The sequence below is a fragment of the Muscardinus avellanarius genome, assembly GCF_963383645.1.
Source record: "Muscardinus avellanarius genome assembly, chromosome: 1".
Taxonomy (NCBI): Eukaryota; Metazoa; Chordata; class Mammalia; order Rodentia; family Gliridae; genus Muscardinus; species Muscardinus avellanarius.
In genome coordinates, this window is record NC_137786.1 from 176,770,059 (window position 1) to 176,790,309 (window position 20,251).

Below are 20,251 nucleotides of genomic sequence, written 5' to 3' on the forward strand. Positions count from 1 at the left end.
GCCTCGCCTCCGGGGCTTGAGGGCTGCCCCTGCCAGCTGATGAGACACCTGCGAGCTAGGAGCTCGGACACCTGCCCCACGCCGGCCTGAGAACTTTGGACGGTGGCATCCCTTCCATTCGAGGCCCCAAGCTGTACCCCCTCTCCAAGACTTCTTGAGAGCTCCCACGGTCAAAGGCCCAGGGACTCCCGTCTCATCCAGAAACCGCACCCCTGCCCCAGGCTCTGAAAGCCCCCTCACCCCCTTCTGGACTCCCCTAGAGACCTGCCCCGGATCTGAAAGCCCTGAGATGACTCTGCCACTCTGTGCTTTGAGTCCCGACTCCCTAGACTCCAGCGACCCCTCTCTCCAGCTGGGAGCCCTCTGCTCCCACTCCCAGGGCTCTGGGCCCTCACATGCCATCGGGTCTCAAGCAGACACCCTCATCAGAAGGTTTCTGTGAACCCTGAGCACTTCCTCCCATTCTAGAGCTCTGAGCTCTCCATCCTGCTTGGAGACCCACATCCTGGGCCTTCGGGTTGGGTGTATTTCATACCCACACACACCACCCCGTTCCTGCCCCTCCCTTTCTTGGCCAGGCTTGGGGCTTCAATCCCAGTCTGTCTCTCCCCTTCCAGGGACAAGCACACCCCATTCTGGCCTTAGGGTAGATCCCACCCTTAGCCTTTTCCATCAAGACTCTGATTCCCCAGTACTCAGTGCTTGCCTCCGGTGTCAGACTCTCAGAGCTTTACTCCAGTCCTGGTTTTATTCACCTGCCCAAGTCTTAGGCTCTGGTTCCCATGATGCCCATCGCTTGCACTTGTACCCCCTGGAATGTGCCACCTTTTCCTCCCAGGGTGGTCGCTCCAGTCCTGCAGAGCGAGTGCAGGTGCCAGCCATCCCAGTGCATACTGGCAGACCCTCCTGGGGCAAGGACCAGGGCTACTGGTTCATAGTGGGCGGAGGAGGGCACTGATTTCTCCATGCCTTCTCCCACTCATCATGGCTCTTCTCCCCTGGAGATTCCTTGCCCCTTCACCCCCACTCCAAATGCCTTCTGGAAGAGGATGGGAGTCTTGCATCCTCTTGTTCAGGGTCAGAGCCTCAGTGCCCTGCCTTCTGCATGATCCCAAAGCACAATTGGTGAGTGGGGAGGGGCCCCCTCTCCCTGACTCCCACCCCTCGGTCAGGCAGAACGGCTGGCCTGTGCTGCCTCTGCACACAGGGAGCCCTCTCCCTTCATCCGTCAGCGCCAGGCCTGCCTTTGACCCCTCACCATGAAATCCAGACCACCCTTGGGCAGTTTTCTATAAAGTCTGCAATAATCTCGGATACTCTGCTCTTGTGAGTGGTGCGGTGTCATTCTTGCTCACCTTGGGGCATAGATTGGGGGGAGTGGGAGGGCATTCAGGGCCTCCCTGAGGCAAGGCTGTGACCCTTGGCAATTTGGGAGAAGTGGGCTCTGAGTATGCATGGCAGGACTGAGGCTCGACCCGAGGAGGGGCCTCCTGTGGGATGACGCTGTTCTCTAAGCTGGTATGCTTTCCCCCTCTGAGATAGGCTTGTCCACAGCCAGGATGGGATCCTACGCTGCTCCTACCTCCTCTTCCCCTTCCACTCCTTCTCACTTTGGGTTGGGAAGTTGGGAGGGAATGGCGTGAGAGTAATAACACTGACCTTGAATGAGGCTATTGGGGAAGAAATCCAGCTATGGAGAAAGAGAGGCAGTAGTTTGGACCAAAAGGAAGAGGAGTTATTTACCGCTTTGAGGCCATGCCCCTCGGATGGGTTTCTGGTGCTCCTGTTTCCCGTTGCACTCTCCTGGCTCGCGGGGTAGGAAGGGTTCTGAGTGTTGGGCATGCGAGAGGCTGAGGTGGGCATGGACAGAATGACCCTTAGAGATCTGTGGCCCGTGCGGCTCCCTGGGCCGAACCTCCTGCTTCCACCTCATCACACTGGATTCCTTTACATTCAGGGTCACACAGCCCTAGAACCACAGGGCGGAAGTTTAGAGTGCTGGCATTTCAGAATCTCAAGGACACACGATTCTAGAATGTATGCCTTCTAAACATTGAAAAGGACCTCAGAGTGATGTGGGAAGCCTCCTGAGCTGCCCCAAGGAGCAGCCTCTCATAGTGGGGAACTCACTCTCTCCTCTCCCAGAACCACCCGTTCAGTGCCGGAGGAATCTTCTAGGACCCCCTGATGGTCTCAGCTTTGCCTTGGAGCTAAGAGCATGCCTTACCTAGGACAGCGCTTCAGAGTAGGAGACAGTGCATGAGTCTTTTTGTCTTCTTCCAGCAAATTCCCCCACTCCGTCTCCCATTATTCCCCATGAGAAGGTAGCAAACCCTCTAAAAACATTCTCCTCTGTCATTGACCTTCAGAGGGTGCCTTGAAGATCCCCCTAGGGCAAATAGTGATGGTCTCTCTAACACAGATTAGAGAACTGTGTCTATAACAGATCGCCTTTTCAGTACCAAAGGGGTGCCCTCTGGCAGTGTAGCCTAAGACTGCAATAAATCCTGGCAAATAAAGCATACTGCTAGCTGGAGTTGTCAGCAAAAATCTTTGAGGCTTTTATGTGAAAGCTACTGCAGTACTCTGAGTGCTAAGAACTCGGTTTTATTGAACTACTCGGTATCAACAGTTAACAAAAATCAACTGCCTTCTGAATGCCAGTTGATGTGTAACCTTAGTGCCATTCACGGTTCCCATTACAAGTTGTCTCCGGTCTCTGTGCAATCTGTCGGTGGCCTTTGGCCTTGTGGAACTATTGAAAGGTCCCCAGCCTTGCCTTTTCTACAAATCTAGCCATTCCCTCAGCCTTTGCTGAATAGAGCTCTGCCAGTCCCAGGGAAGTGGATGATCCAGGGAAGGAATCACATTTGATCAAGGTCTAGGGAAGAGACATCCCAGAAAAATGGGGGTTCAGAGTAAGGGTCCCTGACCCAGCTTAAGGAGTCGTCTTAGGGAAAGTCACACTTGATGAATAGGATGAATAGGAGTTTGCAGAACAGAGGCAGAGCAGAAGTATCAACTCAAGCCAGCGTTTGGAGGTAGGGAGATTTTATTAGTCCGAGAACTGGAGAAGAAGAGCAATGTCTGCGAAGAGACAGACAGACAGACACATTCCCCATTAGGAAACACAGAGAGACCTCTGTCCTCTGGAGAGAAGTCTGGGAAGTGGTGGGAATGGGTGGGATATGGCAGGGGAGTGGGCCCATGCCTCTTGCTCATGGAGCCTAGTTGTTTCTTCCTCTGCCCATCCTTTTTGGGCCACACCTCAGGCTGGGACCCGAAGACACAGAGAGGCCTCAGACCTAAACTGTATCCATAGGAGACCAGAGGGCAGAGACTCTTTGGAGGCCCAGAGACCTTGTAGGAAAAATTGAGGTGGGGAAGCTGGACCGGTCCTGCCCTGACTCCCTGCTACACCCCTCACTCCAGTGAGAGGTGGGCAGAGGCCCAGAGGCCTGGGACTGCAGGGGCCAAGTGACAGAGGAAAACACCTGCCTCTACAGTGTGTCCCCTTAAAAATACACTAGAGAGCTGGCGAGTGAGTGATGAATTGTGGCAGAACTGTTTTGTGGAAGACGTGACCCCAGCTGCCACGTGGGGAGACGCTGCAGACTTCCCAGGGTTCCACGTCCCTGTGAGTAGCAGGAAGTTGCCTTTCAAAACATCTCATGGAGAAGCCCCTGCATCCTGCGCCCCTCGCCGACCCACATCCTCACTCTGGGGTGGAAGCCCGGTGTCCTGGTGGAGTCCTGAGACTGGCTTTGGGTCTGAGCTCACACCCAACTCGCTACATCACTTGGTCCCAATTGGAAATACTCGTGGGCCTGTTGGGTGCTAGGGAAATTACAGAGCTGGCCACTGCCTTTCTGGCCCAGAGCAGTACTGTCCTCGGAAGCTTGCCCCTCTCTAGCTCCAGCTGCCTCTGTCCAGGCTGAAGCTGGACTCATGACCTCTGGAGCCACTGCCTGCTCTCACTGAAGTCCAGCTCCGTCTTCATTAAGTCTCTGCCTGGCAGACTCTCGGCCCTAATTTATGGGCACGGCCTTTCCCAGACCAGGAGAAGTGACAGGCAGTTAATATTCCTGTGGAAACGCACTTGGCCGTCTTGGAATCCCCTCCTCTGCCCCCTTACCACTGCCTCTTCCCTCAGTGTTGCCTCAGGGCAGACTGCCAAGTGTTCGCCAGCCCAGCCACCTGGACTAACCCTTCCCAGGAGAGTGGGGAAACTGAGGCTCAGAAAGCACAGGACTCCATCCAGGTCACAACAGTTGTCAGGAGCAGATCCAGAGCTCAGGATGCCCCCAGGGCGGTACCTGATCTGCTCTGGGTCTAAGTGCCTGGTGGACCACCCTGCCTTCTACTTCAGTATGGCCAACCTGTAGTCATGGCCTGCAGCAGCCAGACCCAGCCATGGTGGCCTAGAAAGGAAAAGGAAAAAGAATAGTGGAGAACCCGGGCATGGGGGCACATACTTGTAATCCCAGTACTTGGGAGGCTGAGACAGGAGAGTTGGGGGTTCAAGGACAGCCTCAGCTACTACCTAGGGAGGCCCTTTGCAACTCAGTGAGACTTTGTTTCAAAATAAGGACTAAAATATAGGGCTGGGGTGTAGCTTGGAGGTAGGATGTCCCTGGATTCCATCCTCAGGCCCACAGAAGAAAAGAAAGGAAGGAAGGAAGGAAGGAAGAGAAAGAGAAGGGAAGGAGAAGGAAGGAAGGAAGGAAGGAAGGAAGGAAGGAAGGACGGACAGTGTAGGGCTGGGGGAGCCCCACTGCCAGCAGCCCTGGACAGCAGCCCTGCTGGGTCATGTTCACCCTCCTTGAGAGGTAATGGGGGCTACAAGGTCCCCAGGCATTAAGCCCATTTTTCCAGACTCTGTTCTCTGCTGAGCCTTGCTGAGCACAGGGTGCACATGGATGAACCACGTCCAGCTCTTGACCTCAGTCAAGATGGTGACCACACAGGGTCACTGTGATCCTAGACCTACAAAGAGCCCAGAGAGGCCGCTAATTAAGGTGGCTGCTCAAACCTGCACACTTTGAACTGAAAGGAGCCACCGTTGATAATTACATTGGAGACATGAATACGCTACGACTTCCCAGGCAGGTAACCCTGGACTCCAGTGACTACTGACAACCCCTGGAGAGGATTGGTGGGGGGAGCGCTAGGCTGCTAAACTGGACTAGCTAGTCTTCCAGCACCAGATAACTAATACAGTCTCTGTCTTGAACCCATTCTCCAATTACACCACACTTCTTCACCTTGGCAGCTGAGTTCAGCTGTGTTATAGCTCACTCAGGACCCTCTTCCCACACAGAGCACTGGGAGCGCCCTGATTCCCTTCAGCCTTCCTGACCTCACCCCTAACCCCACCACTGAGCCACCCAGCCTCTGTACTGACTCATTTTCTTACCCCTTGTCTGTATCAGGGCAGAAGCCCCCCGAGACAGGGGCTGAGCTGGCTCACTTTTAGGTCCCCGGTCCTTGTACACAGAGAAGATATGTAAAGCTCCCCCAGGCCCTGCCCAGCCCCACAGAAATGCAGAGCTCAGGGGAAGAGGCATCTGGCGGGGCGCTGTGACCTCCCTTCCTGAAAATCAGATGCACACTTCTTTTGACTCCCATAATCTCCCGCTTTTTAAACTGAGGTTGCAGTAACAGAAGACACCTGGGTAGCCAGCTTCTTTGTTAGTATAAAGTGAGTAAACAGCCGGGCGTGGTGGTGCACGCTTGTAATCCCCGCGCCTGGGAGGCGGAGACAGGAGGATCGCGCAGGTTCGAAGCCAGCCCCGCCGGCTTAAGAGACCCTGTTTCCAAAAATAAAAAGTATAAAATAGGTCTGGGAGTGTAGCCCGGAGGTAGAACGGTTTCCAGGAACCCCAGTACCACCAAAAAATAAAAAATAAAGTGAGTAAACAAAGAAAATGCAATTTTAGATATACAATTGTGCAAATTTTAATTTAGCCTTAGATTCTTGACTTCAGCTTTTTAATACACCAATAGCTCGCGGACCCTCCTTTGTGATACTTGTCTGGGCAGAGCTTGCCTCCGGCTGCCCCTGGATTCCTCATGCTAGGGAGCTGCAGCGACATCTGTTGGCGGATTTGTGTCGGAGCTGAACCAGCTTCAGCTTTTCTTTGCATCCATGCGCCATCTGCTGGTAGAGATGGGAACTTCCGTTTCTTCAATTAGTCTATGAAGTACCTACTATGTGCCAAGTATTGTGCTAGGAACACTGACAAAGCTCTACCCTTAGGACACAGTAACAGTAACAAGTAGCACTTATATAGTTTTCTATGTTCCAGAGATAGTTCTCTTGGCATTTTATTTCTATTAACTAAATATATTTATTTATATTAACCCTGATCAAAATTCTAAGAAGCAACTACTATTCTTCACAGATGAGGAAACTAAGGCACAAGGAGATTAATAACTTTCTCGAGGTCGCATGGCTATTGATAAGGGACCATTAGACTTAGAATCCAGCTATCTGTTTCAGAGCTGTGCTCTTAGACTATAAACAAGTAAGTAAACGTGCAAGACACTTCTCTGAGGGCAGTAAGAGTGACATGAAAGGGTCTCCTTTTAATGGGATAGTCATCACATGGGATGGTCATCGGGACCCCTCTGAGATGGCAGCCTGCCTGAAGAATGGGAAGGAACATGCTATGTAAACAGCCTAGAAAGGATCCATCCAGGCAGAAGAAATAGCAAGTTTACCAAGACCAGATGGGAGGCAAGTTCTGGCCATTCTACCCCTAAATATCTTCCCCATCTGTCCTTCATGCCCACCTGGCCCCAGCCTCTGCTCTTCTCACTTGTGTCTCATGACCAGCCTCCTCCCTGACCCCTTGCCTGCAGCTTCCTTCTCTGGTCTAACCACACTGCAGCCAGAGTGGTCCTGGAAATGCATGGGTCTAATTCCTTTCACTGCCATGCCTACAATGTATCCAATTCTGTTCTAGATAAAAACCTAGCTCTTGCCAGGCATGGTGGCACACACCTCTAATCTCAGTACTTGGGAGGTGGAGACAGGAGGATTGCAGAGTTGAGGCCAGCTTCATTAATTTAGCGAGGCCCTCAGCAACTTAGTGAGACTGTCCCAAGATAAAAATAAAGCTGGGTGTGATGGTGCATGCTTGTAATCCCAGCATTCAGGAGGCTGAGACAGGAAGATTGTGGTTTGAGAACCGCCTCAGCTACTTAGTGAAGGAAGCCCTTTGCAACTCAGTGAGACCCTGTTTCAAAATAAATAATAAAAATTAGGGTTAGGTGTACCTTAGAGGTAGAATGCCCCTGGGTTCCACCCCCAGTACTGCAATAAATAATAATAATAATAATAATAATAATAATAATAATAATAAATAAAACAGGGCTGGGAGAGAGTAGCTCAAAGGTAGAACATCCCTGGGCCCAACCTGCAGTACCACATAACAAAACCCTCCAGATCTTTGGATTTATTTCTGTAACCCCCTCTTTCGCATCTAATTTTTTGCCAAATCTTTCAGTTCACTGCGTCCCAGCTGCACAGAGTCCTTACAGTTTCCTAACAGTCCCAGGTTGTCTCTACCCTGGAGGCTCTCCATGTACTGTCCCTTCTACCTGGGATGGTCACGGCCCGTCTTCACCTACTGACCTCCCTGTAGTCCTTCAAAACTCAGTTCAGGCATTTTTTTCCTTTAGGGAGCCTAATTCCCCGTCTGAGTTTCCCGCTGAATATGAAGGCCCCCCTTAGTGCTCTCATGCTGTGCTACAGCTGTCAGCTCCCATCTGGTTTCCCTCAGGAGCCATGCCAAGCCTTTGTCACCGTGTCCTATCCCCCATGAATCTGGATCTGATTTTATCTTGTCTGTGTGCCCCAGCACAAGCCCCAGCAAATGACACATACCCAACCAATATTGTTTGCACAAATATGAGGGAAATACACCAAATGGTGTGTGCATGGATATTTGTATCTCTTTGAATCTCACTATGATGTATAATTACAGTGTAGCAATTAAAGTACTAAAAAGTTTTTTGCAGTTGTGAAAGACACATCATTCAACTTTTCTTTTTTATTGAAATTTGCATAGCATAAAATCTATTCATACATTAGCCGCATGAGTTTTGACAGTTAAGATATAAAAGTCTTACCACTATCCCCAAATCACCTACCTACTGTCTTTCTTGTAGATTTTTTGGTATTTTTCATGAGATAACCAGTTTGTCCGTGAACTGAGACAATTTTCTTTCTTTCTTTACAATCAGTTTTTAAAATATCTTTTTCTTGCCTTGTTACACTGATTAGCACCTCAGCACAATGTTGAATAGAAGTGGTGAGAGGTTTCCTTTGCTTATTTCTAATCTTAAAGGAAGAACCATCTCTCGGAATGACCTAGGAAGTTAACTTGCAGGGTTTTGTAGGTGTTCTTTATTGGATTAAGGAAATTTTCTAAGAGGTTTTTATATTCATTCGTTTACTTGTTTGTTTGTTTTGTATAGGGATTGAACCCCAGTGGTATTCTACCTCTGAGTTACATCCCCAGCCCTACTTTATTTTTTATTTTGAAACAGAGTTTCAATAGGTTGCTGAGAATCTTGCTGAGTTGCTGAGGCTAGGCTCGAACCTGTGATCCCCCTATCTCATCTTCCCAAATACTGGGTTTTGGCCTGTGCCACCAAGCTTGGCTTGGTTGTTTTAACTATAAGTGGATGTTAAATTTTGTCAAATTCCAGGCCGGGAGTGGTGGCGCACGCTTGTAATCCCTGCGCTTGGGAGGAGGAGACAGGAGGATCGCACAGGTTTGAAGCCAGCCACGCTGGCTTAAGAGACCCTGTTTCCAAAAATAAAAATAGGTCTGGGAGTGTAGCCCGGAGGTAGAAGGGCTTCCAGGAACCCCAGTACCACACACACACACACACACACACACACAAAAAAAAAAAAAAAAAAAATTTGTCAAATTCCTTTTCTTCATCTATTGAGATAATTATGCTCTAGCTGTATCTCATAAATTTAGATATGTTTTCATTTTCATTAATTCTAGTATCTATTCTATTAGAACAGTATTTTCTAATTTTCCTTGTGATTTTTCTTTTGATCTATTTAGAGATGTTACTTGTTTTCCAAATATTGCAATTCTTCTTTCTGTTACTAATTTCTTATTTATTTCTATTCTGATCAGAGAGCACATTTTGTGATTTAATTTTTTAATTTCTCAAGGATTTTTTTAAGCCCGGAAAATGATCTTTCTTGGTGAATGTCTCCTCTGCACTTGAAAAGAACATGTGTTCTATTGTTTTGAGGTGAAATATTCTATGATGTTAATTAGATCAAACTGATTGATACTGTTATTCCAGTCGTCTGTGTCCTTACTTAGTATCTTTCTCCAGTAGTTACTAGGGAGGAATGTTGTGGGCTTATTCTTCTTTCATTTCTGTCACCTTTTGCTTCATGTATTTGGAAACACCATGATCAGACGCATATACATTTAGGGTTATTATATCATTTGATAAATTGACACATTTATCATTATATGTGTCCTTCGTGCATGTGTGCATGTGCGTGCGTGCGTGTGTGCATGCGTGTGTGTGTGTGTGTGTGTGTGTGTGTGTGTGTGTGTGTGTTGGTGGGGTTACTAGGAATTGAACCCAGGGGCATTCTATCTCTGAGCTATACTCTCAGCCCTATTATTTATTTATTTATTTATTTATTTATTTATTTATTTATGTTTTGTTTTGTTTTTTTGTGGTACTTGGGATGGAACCCAGGGGCATTCTGCCTCTAAGCTGCACCCCCAGTCTTATTTTTTATTTTTATTTTGAAACAGGGTCTCGCTAGGTTGATGAGAGTCTCACTACTTGTTGCGGCTATCCTCAAACCCGCAATCCTCCTGCCTCAGCCTCCCATGTACTGGCTCGTGTGTTACCACACCTGGCTCGTTTTTCCTTTAATATAGTTATGGTTGTTCTTCGGCCTACCACCTTTATTTTTATGTTTTCCCCATCTTCTTATTTTTGTCGCTGTTATTTCCAATTTTCTGTCTTTGAATAATTTTTAGTATGCTATTTTAATTTTTCTACTTTAGTTTTTATTTTCAACTCTACTTTTAGTTGTTGCTCTAGAAATCAGAATATATGCACATAATCTTTCACAATTTACTTAGAATTGGTATTGTACCATTTCAAATATAATATTAAAAAGTCATCGACAATAAGTCTATCTTCCACCCCAACCTTTACATTCTAATTGCCATATGTCATCTATTGTCTATTATATTATCATATGTATTTCAACTATTTGCCAGCATTGATAAACTTATCAATGTTATAGTTTTTCCTTTCAGTAGTCATACATATTTTAAAGAACTTAAGATAATGAATGTAGCCTTTTTATTTTTTAAATCTATTTATTTACTTTTTGTGATACTGGGATAGAACTCAGAGGCACTCAGAGGCATTCTACCTTTGAGCTACACCTTCAGCCCATTTTTTTCTTTTTCTTTTCTTTGTTTCTTCTTTTCTTTTTCATATTGAAACAGGGTGTCACTAAGTTGCTGAGGGCTTTGCTAAATTACTGAAGCTGGCCTCAAACCTGTCGTCCTCCAGACTCCCCAAGTACGGGGATTATAGGTGTGCACCACCACACCCAACAAATATATTTTTATTTTTGTGGTACTGGGGTTCCTGGAAACCCTTCTACCTCAGGGCTACACTCCCAGACCTATTTTATGTATTTTTTAAATTTGGAAACAGGGTCTCTTAAGCCAGCGAGGCTGGCTGCGATCCTCCTGTCTCTACCTCCCAAGCGTGGGGATTACAAACGTGTGCGCCACCACACCCAACAAATGTAGCTTTTTTTTTTTTTTTTTGGTGGTACTGGGGTTCCTGGAAGCCCTTCTACCTCCGGGCTACAATCCCAGACCTATTTTTTTTAACTTTATGTGGAAACAGGGTCTCTTAAGCCAGCGAGGCTGGCTCCGAACCAGCGCGATCCTCCTGTCTCTGCCTCCCAAGCCCGGGGGGGGGGGGGGGGGGGGGGGTTGGGGGGGGGTTGGTTACAAGCGAGCGCCACCCACCCGGCTACAAATGTAGCTTTTTAAATTTACACAAATAGTTACCATCTCTGTTGCTCTTCATGCCTAAAGATCTGGGTTTATCTCTGGAATCATTTTTCTTCAACCTAAATCTTTTTGAAGTGCTCAGGATTGAATCCAAGGCCTGTCACATGCAAGATAACACTCTACCTCGGAGCCACACCTGCCCCTTTTTATTTTGAGACAGGGTCTTGCTACGTTGCCCAAGCTGAACTCCTGAAGAGCTGGGGATACAGGAATGAGCTGCTGCAAATGATCAACCTAGTTTTGTTTAGGATTTTAAAATGTTTTATTTAATGTTTATCTTTAGTTTCATTTAGGATATTTTAGAGCAAGTATGCTGATGACAGGTTCTCTTGGTCTTCCTTCATTGCACAATCCCTGTTTTGCTTCCATTCTTGACGGATTTATTTACCAGCTAAAGAATTCTGCGTCTGACTGTTCTTTTCTCTTAGCGCTTTAAAGCTGTTTCGCACCCTTCCGGCTTTTGTCTTTCCAAATGAGAACTCTTCATTCAGATAGTAATTCTTTAGATGGAGAAATATACACGAATGTGTTACTTTCTCTAATGGTTTTCGGGATTTTTTATTTATCTTTGGATGGGGTGTTTTGTTTTGGGGACTGTAAATCAAACCAAGAGGCGCTCCTCCTCTGCATCCCCACACCGATTTCATTTATTTTGAAACGGGTTCTTGCTAGGTTGCTGAAATCCTCACTGTATTACAGAGGTTGTCCTTGAACCTGTCTGTGAGCCTCTGTCTCAGCCTCCCAAATTCTGAAATTACAGGCATGCACCACCACACTGGCTTATTTTTGGTTTCTGTTTTTTGGGGTTTTTGTTTTTGTTGTGTGTGTGTGCGTGTGTGCATGTATATCTGTGTGTGCATGCATGCGCGCGCGCGCGCGTGTGTGTGTGTGTTTGTGTGGTACTGGGAATTTAACTCAGGGGCATTCTACCACTCAGCTACACGCCCAGCCCCATTTTATTTTATTCTTTATTTTGAAACAGGGTCTCACTAATTTGCAGAGGCCTCACTAAGTAGCCCAGGCTGGCTGCGAACCTGCGATCCTCCTGTCTCAGCCTCCCAAGTATTGGGATTACGAGCGTGCGCCACCACGCCTGGCTTATCTTTGGCTTTTAATAATTTGATTATATGTCTTTGTGTAGTATTCTTCGACTTTAGCTTTTGGGGGTTTTCTCAGCTTCCTAAATCTGTACATTTACGTATTTCACCAAATTTGGGATGTTAGCTCCTGTGATTCCCTAAATACCTTTCTTCAGGGGTTTCTTTCTCTTCTCCTCTGGGAGTCAAAAATGACATGGATCTTAGACCCTCTGCTACTGTTCCACAGATCCTTGGGGCTCTGTTAATTTTTTTCAATCCTTTTTTTTCTGTTTTTCAGATAGAATAAATTCTTCGATGATTCTTTTCTCTGTCACTTCCATTTTGCTATGAAACTATCCAGTGGCTATTCTATTGATGATATTATATTTTTAGTTCTAAAGTTTCCATTTTTTATAGTTCCCATATCGCTCTATATATCTACTGTGAACAACCGTGTGTGTGTGTGTGTGTGTGTGTGTGTGTGTGTGTGTGTGTGTGTGGTAGTGGGGTTCCTGGAAACTCTTCTATCTCCGGGTTACATTCCCAGACCTATTTTTACATTCTTTTTTATTTGGAAACAGGGTCTCTTAAGCCAGCGCGGCTGGCTTTGAACCAGCACGATCCTCCTGTCTCTGCCTCCCAAGCGCAGGGATTACAAGCGTGCGCCACCACGCCGGGCTAACAACCATCTTTCTATCTATTTCAAGCTATACCAGCTACTTCAAACCTTCAAAGACGTGTGTGTGTGTGTGTGTGTGTGTGTGTGTGTGTGTGTGTCTACACACCCAAACCTATTTATTTTTATTTTTATTTTGAAATAGGGTATCAGTAGGTTGATGAGCATTTCACTACTTGCTGAGGCTGTCCTCAAACCTGTGATCCTCCTGTCTCATCCTCCCAAACACTGAGATTACAAGTGTGCACCATCACACCTGGCTTCAAAGGCTTTTCTAATAATCCCAACATCTAAGTCATCTCTGAGATGGCATTGGTTGTTGGTATTTTCCCTGAAAATCGGTGGCTTCTTCCCTGGTTCTTTGAACACTCAGTAATTCTAGATTGTGTTCTGGACACTGCACATGTTATGATAGGTGGACTCCTTATAGCATGATGATTTTGTCCTTATTGTCGTCTCAAGAAACAATTGGCCATTTAGGTGCAGACTCTAGGTTCTGTCTCATCTTCTGTGGGTGGCAGTTCTAGTCTCAGTGCAATACCACAAGCAAAGGTAAGAAAGGGGACTCACCCCCATCAGATTACTTCTCCAAATTTTACTCCCGTGCACCCTCTGCTTGATTTTGTTTTATTTTTCATAGCTGTTAGGCAGTTCTGTTTTGTATTTTTGTCCAGAGTGTGTAAAAAGTAGGGGAGATAGAATTTGAATCTTCTTTTAAGTTTCTTTTGATTTGCTGGAGTTTATAAAGCTAAGCAAGAGCTGGGCGTGATGACACGCACCTGTCATTCCAGTACTTGGGAGGCTGAGACAGGAGGATCACAGGTTCACTGCCAGCCTCAGCAATTTAATGAGCCTCTCTGCAACATAGCAAGAACCTGTTTTCAAACAAGAAAAAAAAAATAGGGCAGGAGAGATGTAGCTCAGAAGTAGAATGTCCCTGGGTCCAATTCCCAGTGCCACAAAAATAATTAATTTATTCATTAATAGCAAACTAAGCAAGATAGGCTTGGTGGTGCATGCCTGTAATCTTGGCTCTTGGGAGGCTAAAATAAGAAGATTGCAGGTTTGAGGCTAGCCTCAGAAAGTTAGCAAGGCTCTTGGCAACTTAGCAAGACCATGTTTCAAACTAAAAAATAAAAAGGGTTGGGGGTGTAGCTAGGAGGTAGGATGGCCCTGGGCTCAACCCCTCAAGCCCTCCCCCCCCCAAAAAAAAGCTAAGCAAAACGAAGCTCTGACGCATGTTGAGGATGGTGACCACAGTAGCTGAAAGCAGCAGCAGTACACATCTCTCCCATGCTTAGACTTCGCCAAGTCTGGAGGGGATGGGCGGGTACTCTCCAGTGGTGGTAACCAAGCCCAAAGAATTATGTCGGCCTTGGATGAGAAGACGAAGGAAAAGCTGGTCACTTGCCTCTCAGGTCTCAGATCTAATCCCTGACCTTCTCTTGCTGTGTATTGCCAGGCATTGACCATTCCAAACAACATTTCTCAAGTCTTTTAAATTAATTTTTAATTTGATTCTTCCAATAAGAGGAACCAGCATGAAACTGGAGGGCATGAAGACAACATTTATCTCCCTCTCTCTAGTCTTTTGTGGTTCTGGCTTCCTCGCATCCCTGCAGAGCTGCCCTGGTTCCTAACAGCGGAAGTCACAGCACCTCCTCTCCTGGTCCCCCCAACCCTACGGGTGATAATGGCTTCCCGTTGTACCTGATCTCCCATGGCTACACGTCCCACTTGCCACCCATCTCTCTAACATTTTAATAAACAACTCCCCTACGTAAACTCCTGGCATAAGGCAGAGGGTGTAGCTCAGGGGTAGAGCACTTGCCCAGCAGGCACAAGGTCCATGCCCAGCACAAAACAAACGAAAAAATAAAAACTCCTGGCACAGACTCTGTGTATCTGGTCTGGGACAGACAGAGTCCACGGGGACGGCAGCAGAACAAATGCACTAGCACAAAGGCCAGGGTCTTCCCACTGCCCCAATCTGCCTACAAGGGAACATCAGAGGGAACAGGCCACCTTCCTGCCAACCAGGAGGTCAAGACATTGGTCAAAGTTGCAGACTATTTTATAGGAATCTATAGATATAAAGAAGTAATTTTCATTACCTAATCAATGTTCTAGGAAAGTAATCTTATATTCAGGGCCTCTCCCTTTTATGTTAAAGCAGTATGTTACCTGTTAAAATACTGGTGTTCCTTGCCTAGCGCCCTACTCATAGGTGTATTTCTTTAGCTCAGGTGGCAGAAGGCTTAAGAAACTGAAGTGACTGCAGGAAGACCAGTAGAGCAGGGGATGAAGGCTGGAAAAGAGCCCAAGGTGGGCTTAGCTGCGTTGCAAAGATAACAGATGGGGCGGGGCATGGTAATCCCAGTATTTGAGAGGCTGAGACAGGAGGATCACAAGTTTGAGGCCAGCCTCAGCAACTTACTCAGACACTCAGCAACTTAGTGAGATCCTGTTTCAAAATTAAAAAATAAAGTTGGGCTAGGGGTATAGTTCAGAGGTCAAATACTCCTGAATTCAACCCCTAGTACCAAAAACAAATAAAACAAAAAACCAAACAGAGGCTCACACCAGGAGCAAACCAGGGGTCCTAGGGATCCAGTGGGTTCTGAGACGGCTCTCAGGCTAGAAAGCTCCCCTAAGGCTGGGTGGTGGCAGGAGACAAGTTCTTGGCAGGTCCCAGAAGCCAACACGAGGACCAGGTTGGAGTTGGGCCCACAGACAACGAAATAAAACAGGGAACCCAGTTGAGGGCAGCAGGGCAGTGCTTCTGGTCTATATCCTGCCAGGGGTTTATGAGACAGAAATAAAAAGCACAGCCAGCATCCTCTGTCACAAAAGACCTTTAATGGCCTCCTACTTGTGGTTCTTTAGTTCATTTGTCCTGTTGGAGTAGAATAAACCGCAATAACTTATCTGACATAATAAGGAATGCCACAGGTACAACAGATTAACCTGGAGGTGGTCCAGAAACGAGAGTGCCACAGAAGAATCACTTCACAGAAGGGCCACGGACCCGGAGACCCGTCCCCGCCACCTTCCCTCCCCGTGCCCCGGACGTGCCTGCTCTGGCTCATCCTGGCCCCACAGCATCTGTGACTGGAACTGAATGCTGAGCACAGATGTCCAGGAGGACGGCGCGTTCCACTCCTGTTCCAAGGGCTCCAAAGATCAGCCACACAGGACAGGACTTGCCCCACGTTTGTAAGACACCCGCCTTTCATATGCTGGCATGCCCTATGACTTCCTCTTCTACCCATCTCCCCCCAGGACCCTTGCAACAAGCCCTGTGAGGCGGGCAGAGCCTGGCGCTGGCCCCATTTTACACATGGGAAAACTGACATCAGTAGCATCTCCAGGGACACTAGGACAGAAGCTGAAGTACCAACGGGCACTTTCTCCCAGGCCTCGCAGCTTGCAGCGTCCTGAGCCTCACATTCTCACTTAGAACACCTTGGGAGATGGACCCAGACAGGATATTTTGCCCAGGGCTGGCCCAAGTCTTATCAAAGTGCACACCTGCTAGTGAGCCCCTGTGAGAGGCCGGGGAGATGGGAGAGAATTCGGGGGACTGCAGGTGGGAGGCCAGACTCTATCTGGGTGTGAGAGCCTCCTGTTGTCCGCATACTTGGTTGTCTACAAACATAGCAGGAGAAGAATCCTTTTAGAATTCTCAAGGGAATCCTGACCTCAAAGTCCTTCAGTGTGTATTTATGCAAAGCTGGGTTTCCATCCACCTGGCTGTATGTAAAGATGACCCTGGTCCAGCTCTCCTCCCGCCATCCTGAGGGTCTGGGCAGCAGTGTCACACAGGGCTGTCGATCCAAGTCCTGGGTGGGATTGGGCCCATTTCCTTGCTCCATGGTCTCCCACGCCCCACCCCCACAGAACACCAGGCCCTGCCCAAATCAAACCCAGGCCAGAGTTTTGGGGTGGGCTGGCTAGAAAACCATCAGATGTGTACACGTGTGTGTTTATGTGTGTATAAGCAAACACTTGGGCCTGGATCTGTGACCCAAGTTCCAGCACAAAAACACTTTGTATTGGAATGCTGGAGCCGTGCCAACACGCGAAGCAAGAGTAGAACCTGTGTTTGCTGGTCTAAGATCAAACCTCAGAATGGTGGTTTGCACTTTTTCTTCTAAGTTAAGAGAATGAAACTGCAATAGGCAAGAGAGATAAAAGCAGAGTTGTTCTGGTAAAAGTAAGAAAGAAGGGTGGCGAGGAGGCCCGGAGACTCAGCCTTTGCCTCCATCCCCACCTTCCCCCGTAGCAGCCCCTGACAAGCTCTGCGGAATACCAGGGGTCACGGTACCTGGTTGGAAAACCACTAAGTGTGTCTACAAATCATGGGTCCCAGGGACCTGTGCTTTGACTTCCCTTTTGGGGTGACAAGTTGGGAGAGAATGTTGGGGGAGGGTCCCCCCTTCCACAAAGCCTCCCTTTGAAGCTCCTGTACAGGAGCCTGAAGCGGAGTGGCAGCGGTGGGGTCTGTCCCATAGTTATGCCGCTGCGGTTCCCGAGGGAGAGCAAAAGAGATGGGGCCACCTGGGCCAGATGGCCAAAGGTCAGCCCAAGGCAGGCTGTGTGAGGGAAGACTGGGGATCTCATTTGGTCCTTATTGAGTTTAAAAAGAAAAAGATCAGCATAGGCATAAGCCTGTGTCTATACAACTCTATGAATTCAAGATTGGGGCCAAACCCCTCTCTCCTGGAAGGGTAGGGCAAGTGCAGTCCCTCCTTGCTGGCAGGAGACGCTGCCTCTCCAGGCTACTGAAACCACTGGGAAAAGGATCAACCAGGGGTCAGGTGTCATGACAGGAGGCCTGGGCTCACCCAGAACCCCAGGCACTCTCGAGTGCCACCAAGAAGCTGTGGCGGCTCTGGTTGATCCTGGATGGCGGCTTTTGCTTTGAAAGGAAGGTGAAGGCTTTCTATTTCCCCTTCCATTTCTTTGATGGATAAACAGTGGGTTTAGCTCATTGGCCTGGGATCAGAACCAAGCCTTCTTGGCCCCTGTGGAGCCTGAAAGGTGGGTGACTCCAGACCCAGGAGGGTCAGAGATCCCCCTGTCCTTTGCCACTGGCAATGTCCATGTCTTCACTCTCTGTCCTGGTTGCTTGGACCACTGTCCTTGGGCACAGCATTCCTGAACAGTGTCTACATTTCCCTCTCAGCCGGGGCTCCAAGGCCAAATTGGCTACATCTCATTCTGGTTGTCATCTACTTAAATGAGATGAAGTCTGGTGGAGGGGCAGCCCACGGTGAACTTCCTGTGACCTTGGACAGCTGCAGGGCCATACCTGTGCAGCTGTTTGCAGCTTACATGGCACAGGCCAATGCCTTTCATCTCATCTGGGCCTCGTGACAATCCCTTGAGTCAGGCAGGGAATGGATCACTGGTCCATTTTAGTTAAGGAAACTGAGCCCAAGAGATTGACTTGCTCAAGGACACCCAGGTGGTGGGTGACAGCTAGAGCTGAGACGGCACCGAGAACTTTCAGAAGAGCCTTCCTTTCAACGTACCATGTCAGAATGAGCTCATGGGCAACTCTCCCAGCAGAACCAAAACCCAGGTGAGCTCTCTGTACCCTCAAAGTCTGGACTTCGAGGCTGAGGAGGCCATGGAGGCTGGGGACTGAACTCCTCTCTGGACTGGGGTACTGAGGATGTCCAGCTGGCCCTCTGCCTGGCATGTTCTTCCTTCCTGCCCAGGATGCCACCTACACGGCCTCCTGGAAAGTTCCAGCACAGGACTTACAAAGCTTGGCATGGAGTTAGTGCCATGGGCTGGTGCTGAGGTCGAGTGAAGCCCCCCCCCAGGCTTCATTCTGAGGTGTCACCTGGCTGGGCTGACTCAGGATGGAGAGGGACCCCACAGACAAGCAATGAGATGGGGGTGGTGTCTAGAGCTAACACAAAGATTGAGATGCTCTGGGTCCTCTTCTTCAGGAAGAACCCACTGAAACACTTGGGCCTGTGTCCCTCGGCATTACAGCAAGAGCTGTGGGGGGAGGAGGGTATGCCTGGCCAAAGGGTGAGCAGCACCAAACCCCACCGGCGCGCCACTCACACGGCTTTGTGCTCTGGTGCAGGTCTGACTCCACCCACGGCACCGTGCTCCAATTTACATCAAGGCACTGTATGGACCGGCAGCAGCATGGAGCCCGAGATGCAATGCCCCTCTTGGGACTTTTCCCCGGCCAGGAGCTTCCAAAGGACAGAGGCTGAGATGGACCCATCTGTCTCTTGTGCTGGGAGTAGAGTAGAGAAACTGTCCACAAAGGATGGTTAATGTTTAATTTAATTATACCTGACCACTGTCCTTGTGAAGTCCTGGCTCAAAGAGCAGAAAGACAGGCAAAGCCCTAGTGCTTCCCTGCAGCTGGAGAAGTTTCAGTTAACCCTGGATGAACCCAAAGGTGAGTGTGACGTTGAGGGGGAGGAGGCTCAAGAAACCAGCCTAGCAAATCTTCCATGTGCACACGTTCGGGGTGGGGAAGAGGTTTGCAGGGAAGGGATTATCCCAAGTGCTGATGAGTTCTGTGTCAGTCCCAAAGGCTTCAGAGGGAGACCCTGCAGGGCACATGCTCCATGTCTAGGTTGCCATGCGCTGTTTCAGCTTTGTATCAACTCCACATCGGCCCAGATGAGATGCCAACCATCTAGCAGGCTCCTGCAGCTGGGACCACAGGACTAGCCAGGGGAGAATGACACTCCTAGCCCTCTCAGTTCTGACCTGGGAAGTGGGTCCCTTAGGTTGAGTGTTGATGGGATTCAGAAGGCGACCAGGTTTATGGGATTCAGGCTGGTGACGGAGTTATTTCACCATGAGAAATGGTTGCACAAAAGTACTGGGTAAAAAGGGGTTGGGATCTAACTCGTAGAATAAAATTTTGTCTCCTTTTTCAAATAAGTAGGAAACCAAGACAGAAAGGAGTGAAAACAGAAGGGCGATCCCTTCCCTGCTATGAATATAATGCCCCTATCCAAAGCCCTCACGCAAGCCTCAGCAATACAAGCTCTGTCCCTCTTTGTAATATCTAGGCCTTAGGATAGAGCAATTTATGCAGGCACCTGCTTCTGGGTCCCAACAAGGGCCTTTCCTAGGCCTGGAGGGTGAACTAGATGCTGTCAGGCCCTGCCACTGTGAGGCCTGTGAATCCCCTCTGGAAGCAGATGGAGCCATCAGCAGCCGGAACCCATCGAGCAGATTGGAAGCTCTGACGTTCACAAATTCCCACAAGCCAAAGTCAGAAGTCCTTTGGGGATCATCTGGCCAAATTCCTTGTTTTTCCAGTGAAGAACTGAGGTCCAAAGATGGAAAGAAATTTTCCTAAGATCACACAGCAAGTTGGCACCAAAGACCAGACAAGAGGGACA